Here is a 22,904-nt window from a genome sequence, read left to right as displayed (position 1 = left end):
ATCATTTTGTCGTACTCAACCATTCGCCAATTTCATACCAGTCGACTAGTTCGAACTAGTAGTTTTCGTACGTATTTAACCGTGTACATAAAATAAATTTAATTGGCAGCCAATCCATAAAGAATGTCGTTATACTTGGCGGGTTTGTAATTCATCGAAAGTAGTTAGAACCATATTTTTTTTTTCGATTTCGTAACCAATTTTAAGATAAATTTTTTTATTTAAAAACCAGTTGACAAATTTTAAGTTTTCTTTTTCTTTTGTTTGAAAGATACTAAAAAAATTAAAAAAAAATCCCAAATACACTGCTCCTGTAACTGCATCATACAAGACATCACTAAAAAAATCTTGGTTAATTTTATCCTCATTGAAAAATAATATGAGGCACTTCTTAAGGAATTTCACCATTCATCACACTTTCCTGGAATTTCACAACTTACCATGGGATGTCTTCTAAATTATATTTAGTAGTTTTCTCAAAGATTCTTTCAAAAAATAAATTGTTTTTTTTTTTAGAATTTCATTACAAGAATATCTCAGCAAATATATCCAAGAAATCCAAAGCTTTCCAACAGTTCTGGGCTATCCATACTTAAATGCCCATACTCTCTTAGACGTGTGCGTCGGAGCAGCTTTCATCGGTGGCGGCGGTGTAACCGGCGTGAACTTGTTTTTATATTTTCATTTTATTTTTGTGAAATACTCCTAGTCCTTGAAACACATCGATAAGGAATAATATGTTTCAAACGTATGGAAATCATGAGTTTCAATAACAACTTTCCTTACAAGAATGTTGCCATAGATGTTTGAGAGAACCCTTTAGGAAATTTATAAAGAATCCCTCAGGGTAAAAGTTCCCGAAGTCACTCGTCTATTCTGAGGACTTTTTTTTTTCTTTTTTTCTAAAACCCATATTAGACCAGTGCTGTCATGGCAAAATCAGGTTTTCAAATTCCATCGCCGCGTATACTCGCACTCCTACAGAAATTGCTGTATCCTTCGAGCAGTCGCGTCTACCACCCTCAACGACACCACGGTCACGCTGTGTACCACAAGCGTGCATTTTTCGTGACGTGTGTACTCAGTACACGACGCGACCGCTCCCGGGTTAATATTGAACCTTAATCACATTATTTAGATGATTTTTCCTAATCAGGACAATAATTCTTCAGTATAGAATTTCTTCGATTCCTTGAAGAGTACAGATTCCTGAAGTTTTTGTTGGAGTTCCTCGAAAAAATCTTTAATTAATTTCTGTATTTTTTTTATCTTTATTATCGAGACTTTCAGTCCGAGGCTGGTTCGTCTCCGCGTTTCTGTATATATTCCCTTAGGGTTTTTTTTCAGGAATTCCTCCAGGGATTCTTTCAGGCGTTCCTATTGGAAGTTCCTCCACATGTTGGATTGTAAACTTTTCTTGGGATCATAGAAACCAGAGATGATTTCAGGAGCTCCTTCAGAAATAACATCAGTATTTATTTCTTGGCGTTCCTTCAAAAATATCCCAAAAAAATTTTCTTGGAATTACTGCACAACATTCTACAGTTTCCCAGGCATTACTTCAGAGACTACTTCAAAAAAAAAATCAAAAAACATATTTTGGCAACCCGAGCACAGGAAAACAGCTCAATAATAGCATATTTTGATACGAAGATCAAAAAGTGATATTTGTTTGTTTGAGATAAGAAGTTTTGTTACTTTTGTACTGAAAATAATAACTCAAATTTACTCCTGGAACATCTTCATCAAAGCACATTTAGCTCTTCGTAAGATCTAACCAATAGCAGGGAGCTTTTAGATTGATCTTCAAATATCAAATTCTGCTATTGGTTAGATGGTTCAAGAACAAATTTTTGCTATTATTTTCAGTACTTTTACCTCTTATCTCAATCAAACCAATATCACATTTTGATCGTCAGTACGTTACCACTACCCGGGAATTCCTTTAAGAATTCTTCAATTTGCTTCGAAATTGCTTCAAAAACTACTAAAGAGAAATTGCTTCAGGGACTTTTATTCATCAATACCTTTCAGACATTTTGCAGGAAACTCTTTCAAGAATTCCTTCAGAAGTATCCCCAGGAGTTTTTTCAGGGTTTGTTCCAAATCATCCTCCAGGAAATCCTTCAGAAATTTATTGAGAGATTTTTTTTCAAGTATTCCTCCAATACCTTTGTCTGCCATTATTCACAAATTACCGAAGATTTTTTTCAGAAACTTCTTCGACATGTAATTCAGAAATTGCTCAAGGATGTCCCTTCATGGAATTTCTCAGAAACTTCTCCAGGATTTTTCCTTTTAATTTCTTTAAAGATTTCTCATAAAATTCTTCTAGTAATTCCTCTGAAGCCATCTCGAGAACTTCTTCCAGGTATTCGCAAGGGATTCCTCCAAGAACTCTTTCGGGTTACCTGTTCAGAATGACTTTATTATTTTTTAATGTAATTTCACAAAATACTTCTGTGAGAATCTGTGTGGAAATATCTGAAAGAACTCCAAGAAAAATATCTAAAGGGATCCCAGGAGATACATCTGAAGGAACCGCAGGAAGAGTTTCGAAAAGGGAACTTTCTAAACATTTCTTCAGTAACCTCTGACGAAATTTTCCAGGGAATTTCTGGAGGAACTCTTGAAAGAATTTCCAAAGGAATCGCTGGAAATTCTCTGAAAATTCTGAAAATAAAATAGAAATTCACGGAAAAATGTCAGAGGTAACCTCTTGCTGACATTCATGAAAAAATCCTTAACTATTGAGGTAGTCTTTAGTGAATTCATGAGTTAGTTTTACAGGGTATCCATCTAAAAAAGTCCTTTGAGGAATTTTGGAAAAAAAAATGTTCATCTGATTCCTGTAGGAATCCCTGGGAACATTTTTTAACGAATCTCTGAAAGATTATGTGAAAGAATCCCATGGAATTCCTGAAGTCACTCTAGAAAGAGTTGAACTCTCCCTCAGAACCCTTAGTGGAATTCCTATAAGGATTCATTATTGTGGTCATGAGATTTGTATTATATTTGTCAATTGTATGTCTATTGTCTGTGACGCATTGTTACTTTCTTTTACAATTACTTTCTTTGTTTACTTTCTTTTACAATTATTAAAAATTTAGAAAAACAATCCTAGAGAAATATCTTGCTAAAATTCATAGAGGATCAACTGTAAGATTTTTTGGAGGAATTCGTGAACGTATTTTAAAAGCAAACTCTGATAGAATGTCTGGAAAAAATCTTGAACTTCTGTAAAGATTTCTAGGCAAATCTCGTGAGAAATTTTCAAAGGAATGTATGTTAAACTTTCTAGGAATTGTTTCTGAACAAATTTCTAAATTTCTTAAAGAATCCGATTAAAAATTTCTAAAGGTATCGATTTCTGTAGCCAGCAAAGCACACTTTGAGCGTGCCTTTCTATGTCATATTGACCCCAACATCTTACTAGAGTTAAGGATCAATTGGAAAATTTACGGAGAAACTTGAGCCATCCCGAAAAAAATGAAGAGGAAAATTAGTTTTTTTTTTGAAGAAGTCCCTGGAGAAGTTTTAGAAACAATTCCGAACTCTTGATTTTCAAACATGAAACGCTTTTAGAATATCTGGAATCCATGGATGGGTTTCTTAAGGAATCTCCGGAAAAGTTTCTGAAATAATCCATGAAGGAATTTCTTATGCATGGATAGTTTTCTTGAAGAATTCTTGGTGTAATTTCTGGAGGTTCCTCTAGAGGAATATTCCACCAAGAATGTCATTTTGGAGGCGAACCCCTTTGTAGAGCCTTTGGAGGTGAATGAATTAATATTAATAAATTTAAAGCATAAAAAAAAGAATGTCATACTTAAATTAGGTAGCATAAATCTTCCAAGACAAAAACCAAGAATATGTAGGAGAATGTGTTTGTGAACCTCATGAGAGTACCGACAATAATTTTGTTGATATTCCACCATCCAACTATTGAGAAGCTGTTCAGTGCCGTATCAAGCTGACTGGCGGTGGCGTCTACTTTAGAGCATGAAACAGCCAGCATCTTGATTTTGGTCCGCCATCTTGGATTTTCTGATCACCAACTCTGGTCTGTGGACATCTGCTCCATACCAAATACACCCATAATGCATGGCTTTAGAGCCAAAAACTCCATACAGAAGACGCCGTTTTCACTTTGCTCCGCCATCTTGAATGTTGCGTGGTTTTACAGCCGCCATCTTGATTTTGGTCCTCCAATTTGAGTTTTGGTCCGCCATCTTGGATTTTACGATACCATAATCTGGTGGCAAGTTGTTCATCATGTGATTGATGTTTTTTTAATCGCTTAGGGTGCTACAATACTGTGTCAATGGAAGAAATTTGGACGTAAAACACTTATGTGATTATTGTTGAATTTTGTTTGATTACTTCCATTACAATAATTTCAAATCCTGTGGAGCGGACCTGGTGTGAGTGTTCTGAACCTGGGATCGAATCCCATTCCAGACAAACTCGCAAAATGTGAGTTCTTCCTTCGGAAAGGAAGAAAAGTGTTGGTCCCGAGATGGACAAGCCTAGGGCAAAAAATCTCGTTAATACAGAAAAAAAAACAAATCTATCGAGAACAGGTCAACGAATCCCGGGTAGAGGCAAAGAACAAACCAAGGACATAAAAATAACAATTTTTGATATCATATCTCATTTTATCATTCTTATGTTATTAAGGTGAAACATCAAGAAAGCCCATTGCAATTTTGCATACAAACTTTAGAGGCACAAATCTGACGAACAAAGCATCGAACCAAGTCGCACTTGATTATCCTGGCTTTGCTCACTTGCAAAAAGAGGCAGCTTTTCAAAATCGACCGCATTTGTTTACGAATTTTCAAGATTTGTGCTTATGAAAACGTGAGTAGGGGTGCAAGTCGGCCATTTTGGCAGCCATATTGGTACTCTCTGAAGTTTCTCCTTAATGAATAACACTAAATAACTCGCTAAAAAACAAAGAAAACGTTATCATTACAAAATTTGTTATTCATGAGTTATTATTGAATAACAATAAATGACTGAAAAATAACAAAATATGCAATCATAACAAAAAAAGTTCTTCTGAGCATCCTAAGTAAAATTACATCCCAAAGGCATATTTCGCAATCATAACTTATTTTGTTATTGACGAGTTATTTTGTATTTATTTTATTTTAAATAGAATATTGATGAAGAGCAAATTTTGTTACTGGTTTGTTGGAAATAAGCGCTGAAAGAACAAAAAATTATAACTCACTTTGTTCCAGAAAAAAGTAAATAATAACTAATTTTGTTATAATGAGATCAAACCAAGGACAAAACATTTCTGAACTTACACTACAATTTTTTCCACTCATAAGAACAAAATTTACAATTATGATGATTTCTTTTGAAATAACGTATTTTGTACTTACTTTTTCTCAATAACTCGATAATAACTTATTCAGTTATTATCCATTTTGAAATATTTTGTCCTTGGTTTGTTTTTATAAGGATAACTTTAGTTATTATTGAGTTATTTTCCGGAACAAGGCCAGTTATTATTTTTGTTCTTTTGGCTCTTATTCCCAACAAACCTATAACCAATTTTGCCATTCAGGTATTCATTTTCAATAGCAAAATTTGATCTTCGTTAGTTATTTTCTTCTGCCCGGGATCTACATTTTTTTGAACTGTTGCATTCGTGAAGGGCTCCGTTTTATATAAAAATAATTCGACAATGATTTTTCATAAGGGCCTAACTGACTTGATCGATTTCTCTTCGTCGACTCTCTCTTTCTTGACCAAAACAAACAAAATCATTATTCTTTTTATTTCTATAGCAACATGTAGTTATCTTTTTTGCATTTTAACCAAAAAATCTTTGGAAAACTCAATACACATTTTGTAATAACACAAAGAGAGGATCGATGGAGAGAACTCGAAAATGTCAGTTAGGCCCAAATTAAAAATCAGTGTCGAATTATTTCTTTTTAAAGTTGTAACAAAACTCGACGAAAGATTGTCTTTAAAACGACACCTCCAAACAACGCTTGACTTACCACATGACCCACAGAACTCCCAGTAGGGATGTCACGCCAAGAAAAAGAAGAAAAAGGAGAAGTGCCTCGCAAGGTCGTCACGGTCATTGGGGAAGGAAAGGTACATATGTTAGAATGTTAGCAAACGGTCATATACAATCTGAGATGCTGTGCATCTCTACGATTGCCTCGAGAATGAGTTTTTGTTAACAGGGCTAGACGTTGATTATATTGAACAATGCTCTAAATTTTGCATGTCTTCTGGATTCAGCATGCTATCAGCAGCTTTTAACATTTTAAGTTCAGTGAAGGGCATCACTAAATTATTGCAAGCTAATATTTTTCACTTGCTACATTGCCATTTTCCATGGACTTGACACCGGTCAAATATATGTACGAAATCACGTGCTAAACGTCGCCACACTGACAAACAGATCGCATAAATTGCATTCGAAAATAAAAGAGAAGAACACACATCAAGGTGCATGCAAGCATAACTTCAGCAGCACGGTGACGACTTTGTTTCCGCCACATTTCACACTCATGTATGTATGGTGTTCGTAAATAAATCGCCGATCAAGGTTGTTCAAGGCAAAAAAACTATTGGAGTCAAGCCAAGCCCGCAAAATTTGCTCGAATGGGTACCCAGCAGGAAAAACCCTAGCTGTGTGGCTTCACCGGCTAACAACCTATGTACGAGCTGAGCTGGCCTGCAGCAAGAGTAACCCTCAATTTGGCTTGCTCGCTTGCAACGAGTAAGCCTGCGAGCGAGCGAGTGGTTAGGTTAGTTAAGCTGAGCACTGCCGGTAGGATTCACCACGCAGCAGAGGCGATGTGTCGTCGACGTCGTCGTCGTCGATTTGCGGTTGGGCCTGGCGGTATCTTTCAATCGCTTCCGTAGCTCAAGAGAGGAGACTCCATATTGATAGACTTGTCACTTTTGTATAGACCTTTACTTGTACTTTGCTTGAATGCAGACGCGGGATTTTCTTAACGGAACTTCCACAGAGCTACCCCTTTAAATGTCTTCTAAATCCTGGAAGACAAAATCCTTCCGCATTTTTCTTCTACTAGCATTTTTCCAAGAGATTATTAATTCTTTCAGGAATTTCGCTTGATAATCTTCCAGGATTCCTGAAATCTGATCGACATTGCTTTCATTTAGTTCTTCTGGAGCTTTTGTATGTTTTTTCCCAAGGTTTTCATCGGAGGTTTTCCACGCTCTTTGAGGGATTTCACCCGGAGTCCCTCCTGCGTTATCTCCAAGTTAGTTCCATATAGTTTCTCCTAAGATTTATCTTGGAATTTTCACATGAGCCTAAACCAGGGTTTGTCTCAGGAGATGCCGTATTCTTGTTTTCTTACAGTTTATCCTGAAGGGAAGATCTTTTGCGATTTCTTCTGGTGTTCTTCTCGGGATTTCTCCCATAGTTTCAACAGGAGTTTCTTCGGATATTTTCCCTAGACGTTTTTCCAGGATGATTATTGTAGTTCTTTACGACATTTATGTAGAAATTTCACCAAGTTCTGTTCAAATCTACACCACTCCCACACCCCCCCCCCCCCCGCCCGAGCAGAGGAGAATATCAAATAAATAACTACGAAATAACAGAACCTGTTTTTATATCTTGGTTTGTTATCATTATCTTATACAGGCATTACTTCTCAATAACATCTTTTGTAGGGCAATCTTATTTTGTTATGAGCACGGTGTTGGTATACATCCAATAAATACCATTTAATTAATAGGGGTACTCACTAAACAGATTAAATTGCTGCGTAAGCCATGATTTTCTGCTTATTTGAAATGTTTCATGATTTTGCGAATGAAATAATCAAAGATTGCCTTGGTGGTCGCGACGTTTAATCAGTTTAATCAGTTTACGCTGTTAGGTGAATCCCCCTAATATGTTTTGTTGTAAAACAAATTTAATTATTATTGAACTATAGAGTGTGTATAAATATTTAATCATTAAAACCACAACGATAACAAGTTTTGAAATCAAAACTACATCATTAGATTTACGTTGTTTTCAGTATTCCGTGATGAAGAGTTTATGCATAATCTCTCAAGTGTTCACCATCCTCTTCGCATTGGCCTTACATCCTAACTGGTAGCATACCAGCTTCTCAGCTTAATGTATTAGTGTAATAGATAGTAGAGTCAACATTGATCAGCGGAGATGAGCGTCCTGTATCCAAAAGAACATGATTTCACGATTCCAATAACGCCAACGAGCCATTTTATAAGATGTTTTCGATCAGTGGTAAAATTCCAGGAGGAACTTATTGGAAGGTTTCTTAGAAAAATACCAGGAACCTAGTCTTCTGGGGAAATTCAAAAAATTGGGTCGATTATTGGGAGAGGGGGGGCGGCACTCTATCTCCCTCGTGGCATTTACCATACCTACATTATTATATTTCAGGTATATTAAAGAAATTTTGTTTAATTAATGAATAATAATGAAAACATGGCTATCATTATTGTAATCATATCTAATTTTGTTTTTAAATTATTATCAATAACTTCGAAAGTCCAAAATTTGTTATTGAAATATTTTTATATTCATTATTATTAAGTTGTTATTGAAACCAACAAAACATGTTATCAAATTGGTCTTCCAGGAACATTTTTTTGTTATGGTTTTTGTTATTTTGCCGCTTATGACAGACAAGTTCATAACATAATATATTATGTTAATAACATGAAAATAACTGATTCGATTGCTCAGTTATTTTGCCAAAATAACGCATTTTATTATGGAGTTGTTATTTCCTTCTGCTCGGGCCCCCCAAAATTTCCAGACTTTTTTTTTATAGAAAGTAGATTTTTGGAGGATTTTTTTGAACGATTTCAGTGAGCACTGTTCCAGGTATCCGTTTAGAATGCATTCCCACCCTTGTATATCTTTGAAAATTTATCCAGGGATTCTTTTAGGCATTGCTTCAGAAATTTCCCTTTGGTCTTCTGCAGGAGTTTCTCAAAAAAAAAATCTTTTAAAATTTCTCGAAAGATTCATTTTGAAACTAGTCCACGGGTTTCTTTAGAAATTGCTCCTGGAACTTCTTCAGTGATTTGTTGGAAAATCATACATGTATTTCTTCAAATGATGGGGTATTCCTTCAGGAATATTACCAGAATTTCCTGCAAGATTTTGTTTTGCGATTTCCCCCGGAGTTCTAAAAATCTATAACGCAATTATCCTAAGAATTTCTCTAAAGGTTTCTCCAGAAATTTGTCTAAAGATTTTTCGGATTCCAGGAGATGCAATTCGAAGATTTTTTTTAATAGATTTAGAGATTTTTTTAAAAATTTATAAATTTCTTTTCAGAAATTATTGTTGGAATTTCTTCAGAGGTTACTTCATATAGGTATTCAGGGATTTTCTCAGGCATTTATTGAGTAATTCTTCGAGAAAATTCTCAATCGATCCTTCCAGAAGTATCTCAATAGTTTTTTTTTCCTGTAGGGCCTCCAGATATTCTTCTGATAGAGAATGCTTAGGATGTATTCAGACCTTTCTGAATACTTGCAGAGGATGATTTAGTACTTCAGGTATTCTTTCAAAGACATCTTCATAAATTCATTTTTTTTTCTGAAATTTCTTTAGTCGTTCTTCATAGAATTTCTCCACGATTTATTTTTTGTTTCTGCAGAATTTCCTTACAGAATATTGTTCAGGTAATACATTGAAGATTTGCACTAATTCATTCGGAAATTTTATTACATATTATTATAAAAAATCCTCCAGATTGAGGAATTTCTTCATGAACTCCACCAGTACCTTTGTCTGAAATTTCTGCCTAGATTTTTAAAATTATATCTATTTATCTTCAGGAATCTCCTAAAAAATCTTTTTTTTCTTTGGAATTATTTCCAGAGACCCTGTATAATTTTCTTATGATTTTTGCCAAATATTTAAGGAGGTTTCACAAGAAGTTTGTTCAGGTATTCTCTCAAGCACCCAGATTTTTTTGTTTGTTTTTATTTCTGTGTAAAAGCACCCAAAAATTCCTCGACAGAAAAAAGTTTCTGGAATTTTTGTCCACTAATCTATCCTGGAAATGTTTAAGAATTACTTCTGGGAATTTTAAAGGTATCACTAAGTGTTGTTCAGGGATACTTTTTTTGTAGAAACTTTTGTAAAAACGTTTGAAGAAATATCTATAACAATTCCTGCAGGAATCTCTAAAGATAAAAGATGTTTCTGACACAGGAGCAATTTTAAATAAAATCTTGTTGAAATTTCTGCAGCAATTTCGCATGGTATTCTTTGAGAAACTGTTGGGAGAATTTCCGAAGGAATCCCTGCCGGATTTTGAAAAAAAATAGTAAAGTTTTGAAAAAAAAAACTCCTCGGAAAAACTTTTGAAGAAGTCCGAAGAAATTCCCAAAACTCTGAAAAGTATCTGGAGATATTTTGAAAGGAATCCAAGGAGGAATTTCTAGTCTTAGTAGAAACTCTGTGGAAATTTCAGGAAGTAGTCGTGAATGATTCTCCAGAGAAAAATCTGAAAAACATCCCAGAAAAATTCTTGAAAGAATCCCTAGAGGAATTTCTTTAGAACTTCCTCTAGAAAGAAAGTTCACGCGAAACCATTAGTGGAAATCGTAGAAAACTTTATTGGAGATTTTTTAAATAAAAATCCAAAAGAAATCTTTAATAAAATTCTTGGTGGATTTTCTGAAAGTATTTCCTAGCGTAAGTTTCTTCTGAAGGTTTACCTACAGGAATACCTGGAGAAACGCTTAGATAAGCTTCTATAAAAATCCCTAAAACAATCTTGTGAATGTTTCACTCAATGGTAATATTTCCTAGTAAACTCCTTACGGCATTTGTGGGGAAATTCATAGGGTTATCCTTAGAAAAAATGTCGGAGAAACTTCTGGGGAAATACATTGAGGAAATCCTGAAGGAATCTCTGTATAAACTCCTGCATGAAGGAATTTCTGCCTGAATCACTGAAAGTTATTATGCAAGAATCGCTGGAGCAATTACTGCAGGAATTTCTGGATGATTCCCCGACGAAAACTTGTGGACGCATTCCTGCTTCAATTTTCATTAGAATCTACAGAAATTTCTGAACCAATATATGGTGGACTTCTAAAGGAAAAACCAGTACGAATTTCTGAAAGAGTTTCTGGAAAATTTTCTTTGAAAATATCGATGAAGCAATCTCTGGAAAAATTTCCTAAGATTTTTTTTCAACGAATTCTCATATTTAGAAATTCAAAAGTAATCCCTAACGGAAAATTTTGGAAGGACCTCATAAAAATGTTTAATGGGAAACACAAAAGGAAACATTTCAAGAAATTTATGAGGGAATATTTGAAGAAAACGCTGAAGAAATGTTTTAAAAAAATCCTAGAAAGGATTTTTTTTATCACTTAACCTAATTTACAGCTCTATTGTCCACTGGGGCACTACGTGAGCAATTTCAGTTGATAGCTGCACTTACATTTTTGTACAGCGCCTAGATTCTATTCTACTTTATCGAACTGGTTGCCTTTTTGCTGCTTTATACCTAGTAGAATGATGAGCACAAGGATGATGATGGATGGCCGTTGTTCCTTTCCAGTTCAATTTGGGGTCCATTATGAGTAGCAGTTCGCCGATGTCCAGGTATCCGGGGCCGTTTGAGCCATGGGGCTCAGAAGAGGGTCAGTATCAGTTGCTCTCGGGGGAAAAGCAACTGACGAAAAATTGCAAGTGCCGGGGCTGGGAATGAAACCCATGACCATCCGCATATGAAGCGAACGTGTGACCAACTACGCCACGGGCCCCGGCTTGGATTTTTTTTAGAACTGCCAAAACAAACTGGATTTTATGACCGAAAACTTATAGTTATTTCTGCAGGAATCAATGGAGTAATTTTAAAAGAAGTCATTAGAAGATGTCTTAATAAAGTCCTCACTGTGCAATATTTTAAAGGAATTTCTGAAAGAAACTTCAGAAAAAAAAAATAAAGAATCCCCGGTGGAATTTCTTTCGGAAGCTTTGGAAGAATTTTTGAATGAGTCTGTGGAATATTTTCTAAAGAAATCCTTGGTGTGGTTTCTTGAGAAATTTTGATCTTTACATTTTCTGAAACAATGCGTTTTATCAAATTTGGTTACGCATTTCTAAAAGAATGTGTAGAGAATCTTCTGAAGAAATCCGTAGAAGCTTTTCTAACTGAATTCTTGGAGGATCCTCTAGAGAAAATACTGAAAGAAATTCAAGAGGAATTTCATAAGCAATCCATGGAAGAAATTCTAAAACAACATTGAGCAGGAATCCGTAAAAGATTTTCTGGAAGGAAATCCAAAGGGAGGCCTAATCAAGAAATCCATGAAGCAATTTCGGAAAGAAACCGAGGGAGATTCCGTTATGGAGTTCTTGAATTAATTTTAGGAATAATCTATTGAAAATATTCTAAACGAAGCTGTACATTTTCCAAAAAAATCCATTTAAGAGTTTCTGAACGAATTCTCTGTTAAATCGCCGAAGGCATTACTGGCAGGATATCTTAAATATTCCCTGAAAGATTTTCTGTATGAAATACCTGGAAAATCTTTTACAAGAATCCATGGAGGAATTTTGTGAAGTTATCCATGCATGGTTTCCAAAAAAATCCTGCGATAAATTTTAGGAGGAATCTCTCTAATAATTTTCGAAAAAAAAACAGAATGGAACTCTGAAGAAATTTATGAAGTAGCTAAAGAATTATCGCAATCAACTCCTGGCATCTAAAATAAAATTGTGGAGAAAATTTCTTTATTGAATCTTTGATATATTGAAGAGCCCGTAGAGGAATTTCTGAGGGAATTCGTGGGGCAGTCCACGAATAAATTTTTGAAGAAATCCCGGGGCGAATTTCTATAAGTATCCCTAAAATATTTCTACTAGTACTATTTTTTCTTATATTCATCAAGGCGCAAAATTTTCGAAGAAATTTTCTTTACTGGTTTTACGGAGAAGCTATTTTCTTACATGTATGGAAGTGCAAAAAAAGAAATAACAATACATAGCTTTTTTTCTTTTAGATTTGCAAGGGCGATCATACTTGAAGCTGATTTTGTTGTATCTCAATAGCTGGTTACCGTAAAACGGGGTAACTTTGATAATGCGGGTAACCTTGAGATAGTGCGACAGGCATTGTATAGTTTATCTCATAACTATGACTCCTTCAATCAATCAGGAAAAAGGCAAACGTAGATCAAAACTAACCCGAGCAGAGGAGAATAGCAAGTTAATAACTATGAAATCACATAACCTGTTTTTCTATCTTGTTTTATTATTATTGAATTATCAGGGCATAGCTTTTCCATAACAAATTTTGTTGTACAATCTCATTTTGTTATAATCAAGCTATTGATATACATTAACTAAATTACATTTAAATAACATGTTTTGTTGAAGTACAAGTTTAGTTATTGTTGTAGTATTGATCCACTTATCAGCAATAGCACAACAGTAACAAGTTTTGAAATTACAGCAACAATTCGACAATTATGACCTGTCCCTTTGTGTTGTTCCATTTTTGTATTTAGTTAAAAAGGAAGTTCCTGAACGACTCTTTTTAAGAATTCCTTAAATGATTTTCGGATAAGCACTTGGAACTTCTGGGGGAACCTTTCGATAAATCCCTGGAGAAGTCTTCAAGAGAACTACTGGCGCAATTTTCTTAGAAATTCCGAAGTAAATTTTTCTGAGCTATTATTAGGATTCTTGGCAGAATCTTTTGAAAAACTCCAGAGAAATCTTAAGATGAACTTCAGGACTAATGATCACAGGAAATTCTAAAAAAAACCCTTAAAGGGATTGTATGCAGGATTCTGGAGGAATTATCAGAGGAAGTTCAGGAAAAAATGATAGCAAAATTTTCGGAGGAATTCTTGTAGAATCCAGGAGGAATATTCGACATAACTCTCTAATCCAGGGAAAAATCGGAGGAATCAAAACAATCTTTCCAGGAAAATGGTAATAATCTGTACAATATTACCATTTTCTGCAAAACTGTTGAGCATTCTAAAATTCTCCATTTTCTATGCTGAAAAAAAAACAAAGGTCGCACGTGCTCCGAAAACAATTTAAGTATAACAGTTTATAAATTACAGGTGGAAATCGAAGCTCGTCGTATTTGATAATATAGAAATTACTGAAGTTCGGTTATCTTGCGACTTTAAATCTCTTAGAATGAATTCATAGCTGTATATAGTATTTTTCGATCATTTGAAAATATTTCTTACGTCAGAGTGATGAACCTCATGTTATTGGCGGGCTTGTGAGACAAAGCGAATAATTTTATATAAGAAGTATTACAACTTATTTAGTAACGAGTTTGATATCATAGCAAATTCTGCTCTCCAATTGTTATCAATAACATATTAATATCAAAATTTGTTATTGAAATATTTTCCGAATTCACTGTTATTAAGTTGTTATTGAATTAAGAGTTATTGAAATGGTTTCCCAGGAACATTTTTTTGTTATGGAATTTGTTATTTTGCCGCTAATGACAAACATGTTTATAACACAATATGTTATGGTAATAACTTAGAAATAATCGATTTTATTATTCAGTTATTTTGCCCAAATAACAAAGCTCCTTATGCTGTTGTTATTCCCTTTTGCTCGAGAAACTTATGAAAGTCCATTTTAGATGTATTTTTATCAAAACAAATTTTTGTCATTTATGAACCCTTTCTAACAATCTGCTGCACGATTTCGTTTCAATTATTTTTTCAATGAATGGTCTTTTATTCTCGGTAGATCCATCATAGTGGATTCCAAATCTAGCCTTGAATCTCCTAGTAAGTGTGTTTTAGCGAACTGGATTCATTTTTGTAAATTGTGACATATTGACGATCTTGCGCCTAATACGACGCACAGGCAAGCAAAATTGTCCCACCACAAAATGTTCACACCGGTGTAAGTATTGGACAGGTCAGTCGGGAGTACCACACTAAACAATTACTCGCGGGCAGGTAATTCTCGCGCAAAATGGAGGAAAACCACAGCACATTTACGCGTTACAACAGTTTATTTGTACTGCAACTTTCTTGGCTTATTTCAGGCACTCTCACTCCTACTTTCTTACAAACTATCTGACCTTTTTTGTTGAGGGGCCCCTTATCCTTCTGCTCCACCACCTCTCCTTCCTCGTCTCCAACGGCGACTCGCGTGCAGGCGTAGATCCTCGGCTTGCTCTCCACGGTTTTCGGGGGGGGGTGGGGGGCTTGGGACGCGCTACTCCGTGTTTCAACCGGCTACTCGACCGGGTCCTTACCGATGTCGGTCTTCAGTTCTTGCCGGAATAACTTTGGACACTCGGAATTCGTAGGGCACTTCACGGGGTTCTTGAACCAAAAAACTGCGGGGTTCTGGGGTGGGGGGGAAGGCATTACTATCAGGCCTATATTGGTGGTTACAGCAGGTACCTGATATCTGTAGTGTCGGGAGGTGGCTTTCGGATGCATCACGGAGAGACGTGTACACTCGACGTTGGTCTGAATAGAACTGACTTCTTTATTTACATATGTATCCACTACGAGTAGGTGACAGCAAGCACTCTAAGATTTATGCACACAATATTCATAATAATAGTAGTGCGGACACTACATTCCTCCCTTTCTTTACATTGTTTAGAGTTATTTATTTAAAATCAATGCTATCCGTCCTTCGAATCATTTCTCCACATTTAGGACCCACATATAAGTTCTTCGTATACATATAAGATTTTCTTTTAAATTTTATATTGTAGTCACTTGAATGCTTTAATTGCTTGATGGTTCTTCGTAATCTTGCATGCTGTTCTAATTTACTTTATGTTACACGGTATACATCTACTGACTCCTCTCAATCGATTAAGTCTGTTAAGCTTGTAACGTCCTCTGCTCATTGTTAACTATGCGCATTAAGTTTTCCATCTTTTCCATATCTGCATCTAGTTCCTCAACCAATTCGTCATCTTCCAACAGTTGATAGTGCATATTTTCTTCCACTTTTCCTATTTGACAACCGAATTTCCCGTCCCGATCGTATTTGGTATTACTTCATCATCATCATCATCATCGGTCAGGCTAAGGCCGGGGTGGCATCTGCTGCACATAGTAGCCATCTCCATTGCACTCGGTCCATGGCTGTTTGTCTCCAGTTCCGCACTCTGCGTAGGATCCGCAGATCGTCCTCCGCTTGATCGACCCACCTAGCACGCTGCGCACCACGTCTTCTTGTACCGGTCGGACGACTATCGAGAACCATTTTGGTCGGATTGCTATCCGACATCCTGATGACGTGACCCGCCCACCGTAGCCTTCCTATTTTCACGGAGTGGACGATGGTTGGTTCTCTCAGCATTCTACAAGTCCCGTCTTCCATATGCACTCCGCCGTAGATGGTACGCAACATCTTCCGGTAGAAGTACGATATGATATTACTTCACGGCTAATCTTTTCATACTTGGTCACATTATGCATGAGGACAGTGCAATGCTTGATAATCGTTGATGGATCACTACTAATTTCCAACTGAAATTTCAGCCTTCAGCATCATATTTTGAATCGGCAACCTATAGAACGATCCAATTGTTCTATCTCCCTGTTACATAAATTAATACAGAGCTTTTCCTGTCAAAATCCGTTTAAACAAAATTTACAATTTTGCTCCAATGAAACATTATAATAACTAAAACGGTTGCTGTGAAATGAACAGATAGCACCACCGTAGCCTTGTGTGTTTGACATAACTCGACTGATGTCACAATGTTAAAACCTGTCGTTTGTTGTTTAGGCATTGATAATTGTGAAATAAACTGTCCTGTACTGTTTGTACTGTTTCGCAGAATATAGTCCCTATGTCGTTGTTATCGAACTCAATTGCCTGACTGATTCATAATATGTATTTAACATCTGCAAGGATATTACTGTCTGCTGTATACTCTACTCAAGTTTGAATTTCCTAAAACGTCAAACTCATCCCTATATTAAGATTTTCAATTGAGATATTTACAGCCTTGAGATTCTTTTCGCCTTGTAAGTCCAGGAGGAACAAGGATCGCTCCACTCGAAATACATACTCCGTATTTTCCTGACTCTACATATAACCCCATTCGCAATAGTTTTTGCACTAGCTTCATCATTTAACATCACAACATCAATTGTATACCAAATAAACTCACATTCAATGGCATCGGCCTGATTACAGAAACAAATGCATACGTTTAAACCGTAATTATAAATATATATTGTAATCATGATTACTTCATTTTCAGCTGTGACAGAAATTGATGGTGTTTTTGCTGTTAGGAGTTCACAATTTTTCTACGGGCATCTAAATAAAAACTCTAGACTCGATGTGTTAAACAAACTGAAATCAATCTGAATCGACTTTGACCTTAACGTGTTATACTGTTGAAACCACCTGTCTTATCTTCAGTCTGTATATGTGAACATGGGGTATTTATTTTTATTATTTGTTTTATGATCTGTTGTTATGGCTTAAACTAAATTCAACTTCCAAAAAACATCAGCAACAACCGCATTAGCTGCTACTCTCAAATTTGATTACTTCCGTTTCATAGAAGACTCGGTCAATACTTCATCGCTTCTTAAACCACTTCGTGTAATCGTGTAATGTCCGCTAAGCTCACATCCCAGGGTCAGAATACGTAGACCAACCCTTCTTAGTTTTCAATAATATTTACATTAAAGACTGATTTTATTCCAACTGACTTATTACAAAACGTAAACATTACAAAACATAACCAGAAATCACGTTAAATGCAGCACTTAACCTTATTCGCTATTTGCTTATGGGTTTTAATACTCTCTCAACATTTATATTTATAATTACTGTCAAAAAGTAAAATACACAGCTCAATGACAAATGCTTAATACTTAATCACTTATAACTAACATAACTAACTATTAGAAAACCTTCCTTAAAACACAGATATCCTTTTTTCCATCCTTTATGGTTCTTCTCCTCATGATTTAAATGCACACTTCTTAGAAGCCCGTTTGGTGGAAGCCTCGGCAACTGCTTCGTCACTAGATCTCTTCTTTCACGTTTCATTCCATGAAACGCCCTTTAGAGCTCATGTCTCCATATCACCTATGCTCAGGCCGACTAAACCAATTGTAATAAGTGCAAGTCTTTTCTGATTGAAGAATATATTTCTGGCGTGCCGCAAATTAAATATCTCACTTCTAAGATATTTTGAACTAAAAAAATGAATAAAATGAACACGTTCTAATTCGCTACGGGCATCAAAATCCTACAACAAAACCATATTTAACATTATCCACTCTCAAACTGAAAAGCCGACCATCACAAATTTTCAAACTACACATGAGTCAATCCATGTTGGCATCAATCCACATTCGAATAATGTTTGACTGATCTGGTCCAAAGACATTTTCAAGATGAATTACGCCAAGGATTCAATAGCGGAGTCTTTGTTTTCGAAATCATTACTATTCAAAAACTCTGTTTTACTAACAACTTCTACGATTACTTCAGTAAATCAATAATCAAAATATTGTTGATTCTATCTGCTACATATAATTCTCTTCCTGAGCGGTTCAAACAGTCCCATGTTTTTAGGCAATCTTCAGGAAATCCAGTGCACTACTCCGTATTCGCTATTGCAATTTGAATGCATTATTTTTATGTCCAGTAACTATTCACTTCACTCCCCTTATTGAACTCTTGTAGACTTAGTGAATCTAGTACACGACATTCCAACACATTTATTTTCATCACATCCAATGCATTTGTTAATGAATCCGATATTCAATTTCTTTCACACTGTTAATCAATTTATTCTAGAATCACTAGCAATGATGCAAATTATCACCTCACGAATGCTCAATCAACTCATCAATTGTATTTTTATCGCTTGCGATTGAACTGTACACTGCTCAGCGATGACCATAAGCAAAGAGGTGGCAAAACGACCATGATGCAACTCACAAACGATTTTGCACACATCTGTCATTGCCGCCACATGCTCACCCGAACAGCCGAACAACACCGAATGGGTTGGTTTTAGAAGCTACGACACGCACACAGAAGCATCATTCGCATGTACCGACACCACACCAATAAAGTTTCCAGCCTACGATGCTTCGCGATAAGCTGATCGAAAAGCATCGAAAGCGATGAAAAGACAGGCTTGGCTGGAACGCAACAGCTCAACGACGAAAAGGAGCAGCCAACAATGCTGATCAGCGTCGAGTCGGCTCGTGTGCTATTTGTACGGATGATTGGTTTGATAAAGCAAGGAAGGGTGAAAACGTATTCATTGTCGAAAGCGAATCGCATCATTTCGTGAATGTTTTCACCAAATAGCAAGCTTGATCACTAGCTTTGCAATAAATTCATCTAGAATCACCAGTGAATCCGGTTCTCGACCCCATTTCACTGTTTTTTTTATTTTTATTTCAGTTTAAACCATTCAAAAATGTGCGTTCAGTATACGACCCATTTCACTATTTTCACTATTTCACTATCCTATTCGGCTATTTACAACAGGGAGGGTGCAGGCACGTCAAACTCCAACAAACTAACCCAACATGCATCGAGCGGGCTTTCCCAAATAACACAATTCGACCTGGTGGGCCATCCCAATCGGCAACACAAACCGACCTCCAAGCAGGACTCGACCAGGCCCCAGGTCGACACTAACACACTCGCAAAAGATGAGCAGTAGACCTACCCTGCTGCTTGCGGATCCTCTGATTTACAATGCATCCCAGTATTAATCCAACACTCCTCTTCAATAACTTTTTTTTTAAGACTGCCGGTGAATCCTGTTCTCGACTCATTTCACCATGTAGGGTATATGTGCCATCAGTTATCTCACGCTTCCATATCCATCCTATTCGAAAACAAGCGATTACGGCATCGATTGATTCCGTTCTCTTTGTTTTCAAGATTGCTCACTTCTAACGAAAAAAAAAACAAAAATTAAAAACAAAACAAACAGCGCTTCAATCCTTTGTTTTTCGTAGGATGAAAATGGGAGCCACATGCTTAATAAGAGAACCAATACCCTATGGAAATAATGCGCCTAATAGGGTAAACAGGTATAATATGCCCCCTTAAGCAGAAATGGCAATATATCTCAAACTAGCGCCTTATTCCATCTATTGTCCACTGCAAATCGTTGTTCCTAAAGTCATTGAAGTGTTGCATGCGAACTTTGCCTCTGGAGGGGCGACTATGGAAGCTTTGAAACGTTTTTCGAAAACGTTCCAGAATTTGCTTTTTCAAAACAAACGGGACAATACGCCCCATCAAATTAAAACGTCAAGCTCCGTGATACAAGTGTACCAGGGGATAATACTACCACATGCTTTTCCTCTGAGGGTCTTTTTACGAGTGTTTAACTGCATACAAGTTGCAAAATAACACAAGCGAACAGAACTTGCTTCGTTTACAATGAAGCCAGCTTACAAGAGGTAAAATATTATGCCAAAAGCCTCGATTTCAGACTTTTTGATATTTTTATTGCTTTTCTGTACCAATCAACTAACGGAACAGCTTGATGGCAATTTTTCTTCAATATTTAAGATTTATAATCGATCACGCATGCGAAAAGCGCTTGAATCGCAAGAAAATGAAGGAAGGCGTTTTACCCCGGTGGGGCGCATTATACCGTTTTACCCTAAGTGAATCCGGTATGCAACCCATTTCACTTCGTTCAATCAATCAATCTAGAAGTATCTGCTCCACCACCAAATAACCTAGAATCATCAGTGAATCCGGTACTCGACCCATTTCACTGTATTATTTTATGTTTGAGTCTCTTATACACTTCGTCTATTTCAAAATATATCCCAGTAACAAACTCCTCTCAACAATTGTTTTTTTTTTAACTACCAGTGAATCCAGTACTCGACTCATTTCACCGCATTTGTTTTCATCTCATACAATGCACCTAATTATAATGAATCAGGTATACAACCCATTTCACTTGTTTTAATCAACTAATCTAGAATCATTAACTTCTTCATCAGCAGTGAATCCGGTGCTCGACCCATTTCACTGCATCCATTCAGATTTCTGTCACCAATGCACTCAAGTAGTGAACCTGGTACCTGGTATAAAATTAGAAATGTGAACTACTGTTGCAATAGTGTGCTACATTTTGTACCCCCTTCACACACCACTTCTCAAAAAATAAATCAAACGCAACTCAACATAAACCTCTATTAATAAAACAACGCATATACCTTCAAGTAACGTGACTTCACTCGTAATTATTATCAACAAAATATTTACTTACAGTTGGTCGTTGACTCAATACTTCGCCTGGTGTATCCAATTATGGTGTGTTCAATTATGGTTGAGCCTATTTTCTTTTGGCGCGGCAAGTGCCCGAAAAGTTAGTTTAAATCATCCATTCCACAAACAGATATATTCCGCAATGCACAACGCATTGGGAAACACTTTCAATACAAACCAAAAAAGAGCATGAAGCGTAAATTTTGGATACCCTCGCCTCAATCGTGCACACAGCAATCGCTATCCGTGTATAGGGAACTGCATGAAATTCTCTTCTTCTCTTTCACTCTTACAGAAATTATGCAAACAACAAGGCCAAAAAACCTCAAAACCCCATACTAAATCAAAACAATGCAGTGCCCCATGCCTGCCTTCACTTTCCCATCTATGAAACCCAAAATAATATTTCTTCATCCTTTTCCGCCCACTAGATCACAAAGCAATCATAACCAAAACAATTACTATCATCATCATCAGTAGCAGCAGCAGCCGGAACAGCATCCTTGCACACCACCCAAATCGGCCGCAGCTGACGGTAAACAAGCTGAGCAGCCTCGCACGCACATCACTTTCTCATCGTTTTTCTTGCACTGTTTCTTGCCATGATTGCTCGCGTGTTCTCTACTCTCCCACAAACACCGCCATTGTTGCTTTGCAATTTCACAAAATCACAACCGCTGAACTGAACACTCGACCGCCTGCATTCATTCGTCTTTTCATCGACTATCCTTTATTGCAACGCGAAATTAATAAACAAGTCGGTACGATTGCATCACAGAGTCAAAAAAAATTTCATCCTCGAAGCCAAATGTAGTGTCGGGAGGTGGCTTTCGGATGCATCACGGAGAGACGTGTACACTCGACGTTGGTCTGAATAGAACTGACTTCTTTATTTACATATGTATCCACTACGAGTAGGTGACAGCAAGCACTCTAAGATTTATGCACACAATATTCATAATAATAGTAGTGCGGACACTACAATATCCACTTCACCAAACTTCTTTCCACTTGCACTTCCTTAAACTTTCACTTCTCCAATTTCTTTCCACAACTTGTCTCTAGCTTTTCAAAACTGTCTTGCTCGACGAACTTTTTGTAAGTGATCCTCAGTCATGGAGTCGTCGAGCGCTTGGAGGTCCATGACCTCTTACTTAGGTCATTGCCCCTCCTCCCATTTATTATTTCTTAATGATCCCATTACGCCACTCCTCATGGCCGCCCAAGAATGGTAGCCGTCCATCTCGTGGTGGGTTTTGGTACTTCGGTGGGTGAGGATGATGATGAAGATTTTGGGTGAAGGGTGGTGGAGCCTGAACCTGACTAAGCCTATCGCTGTCGGGAGTTAAGCTGGGAAAAACCTACATTCATAACGAATACTACATACCTGCTTTTTTTTAAACATTCACGGTTTTCACAAAATCACACAAAATTCTCGGTAGAACATACGACACGAATTATACAACACTTACACCGGTTTCAGCATACATTGATTGCAGTCGCCGCTACAGTAATTTAGCAGTGGGTGCGCATTTTGGGGTGGTGTTTCAACTAATCGGTTTGTTTACGCGCTGTTTCCTTTGTTGTTGGATGTGTGAAAATTGTTCTTTCATTGATTGAACATTTG

General features: G+C 36.5%; 1 protein-coding gene across 1 annotated transcript in view; it reads left to right on the top strand.

Annotated features, from left to right (window-relative positions):
- LOC109431490 (zinc transporter ZIP1) overlaps nt 1-22,904 on the top strand; it is a 98,861-nt gene that overhangs the window by 2,119 nt on the left and 73,838 nt on the right. The window lies entirely within an intron of this gene.

This window comes from Aedes albopictus, chromosome 1 (assembly GCF_035046485.1).
Source record: "Aedes albopictus strain Foshan chromosome 1, AalbF5, whole genome shotgun sequence".
Taxonomy (NCBI): domain Eukaryota; kingdom Metazoa; phylum Arthropoda; class Insecta; order Diptera; family Culicidae; genus Aedes; species Aedes albopictus.
This window is presented reverse-complemented; position numbering and strand designations above follow the sequence as displayed.